The following is a 2102-nucleotide window of genomic DNA, read 5'->3' as shown; positions in this document are numbered from 1 at the left end:
ATAGACCTGACATTAAAAATTCAAAATTGATACATCACATTGCAAGGAAGGAGCCCCAAAGAAACAAAATAATTTACAAACACATTCTTCCTTTTTGCATACAGGGCCCATATATTATATAAGAAAGACAATCTGGTCCGGAAACTTATACAGAGCTCGTCGGAGACACAATACCCACCATCTTCCACACCCCATAGCTCACCATTGAAAAAAATGGAAATCCGCTATAGGTTGAAGAAGGCGGCGAAGAGGGTATGCACCATGCCGTCATGACACCAGCAATCCACCTTAGCCTCCCTGGAGCCAGATCGGAGACATCTACAATGTGGATCCTCTATTCTAGCCACTGAGGTCTATGTTGCGCATCTGGAGAGATGAAGATGACCACTACCAGTACCAGCTTTTGTATCCCTCGGATCTCCATTTTCACTAATGCATGAACGGTTATAGCCACCTGATTAACATTGGCAGGCATTGTGAAGCTCGTAAGTGTTAACATTTACCAGTGATGTAATACCTTGATCCGCTGTAGTATCAATTACCCGTGACTGACAAATAGTGTGCCCATCACTCGTACAACTTGTATAGGCCTAGTTCGAGGCGTACAGAAGACTTTCACTTTGTTTGGTACCATGGACTCCCAAACGTGGTAGTAGCCTTAATCCTAAAACTCTTCTTGCATGAGTAGGCAGTAAGCATGTTTGGAGGAGAATGGCAGTCCCCTAAGCAAAACCGTTCATCCGACACATCCTCAAACTTGAAATCTTGCAGTAAAAATACCACAGCATGCAACTCGACAGATGCTATAGAGGTTTGGCAATTCCACAAGTTAGCGACTACATGGTTTCGCATGACAACGGAAACTCGAATGTGAGGCTCAATCGAATGGGTGTAAAGGTCGGGAAAGGCTTGAGCAAGTGAAAACTGGTGGAGGAAGGTATCTGAACTAGAAAAAGGTGAGACACCATTTTTAGTTAAGACAAAGGAAATTTGTCCATAGGCAACATCATGTGAAGCAATCGGTTAGGATGTGATCACCAAGCATTCTTCGTCAACAAGTTCTCTAGGATACCCCCACACTGCATATAAGGGGATTTAATGTTAGCAAGCCCGAGCGCGACAACCAACTACCACCCGATGCAGAAGAACGATCAGGACAAAACGCCTGCCCACATACAACTATGCGACGAGTAACGGGCTGAAGCCATGTAATCATGAGAAGGTCGACACACGCTACCTGATGACAGCCAACTTCTCAACCACAGCTTCTTTTGAAATCAGATGAGCCAGAAATAGAACGCTCAATAATTCGGTAAGAAATCCTTCCACCATCTGTTCGGTAGTGCATCTCTAGAGCGAACTCAGTACAACCAATATATCACATCAGACTTGGGAAGTTGAACGACCGACAACATATCCCACTATATCTCTAGTCACAGATACCTATCATGGAATGCTAATTTTCCCGATGCCTCCTAACCCCACAAAGTCTTATTTTTTTTGCTATGAACATTGGATACCATGCTAGCATCATTCAAAAAGTGTCGTATATATACTGATATGTCATATGCATTGCATCCCACAGCTTTAAATAACAGTAATATGTGTGCTCATGTGGTGCGACAAACTTGCCAGCCTAATGTCGTCGTAGTAGCACATGGTCAATATGGTACTGGTGGAGTAAAGTGCATGTGCAGATGTGCTCATTGGCATAGGTCTTAGAAGAAATTTGACACAAAACATTGGTAGAAAGCTATTTTCTAAAGGTCCGCGTGTAATCACATCTACTGAAATTCAAGATTTGTGCGTATGCGGGTGTGCGTTTGTGTGGGAGACCCAAGCGTGAACTAATCTGCGAATGAGCAGAAAAGACAACAAGCAACAATCTCAACATTCAGGCAGATTGGCGCAAAGATGAAATACTCATAAGTAGGGCCATCCACCAAGTCAAAAGGTTGCAAATTTTGCTTTTTTACATTTTAGAAAGCATGATTTCTTTTATTTATTCTTAAAATGATATATCAGTGGTAAAGTAGTGGGTAAAGTAAATCAAATGATACTCGCAAAAGGACCCCTCCCCTCTCCCCTCCCGCGTCGCCCCC

Source organism: Triticum aestivum, chromosome 2D, assembly GCF_018294505.1.
Source record: "Triticum aestivum cultivar Chinese Spring chromosome 2D, IWGSC CS RefSeq v2.1, whole genome shotgun sequence".
NCBI lineage: Eukaryota > Viridiplantae > Streptophyta > Magnoliopsida > Poales > Poaceae > Triticum > Triticum aestivum.
The sequence above is the reverse complement of the archived record's forward strand: the minus strand, read 5'-3'. Positions refer to the sequence as shown.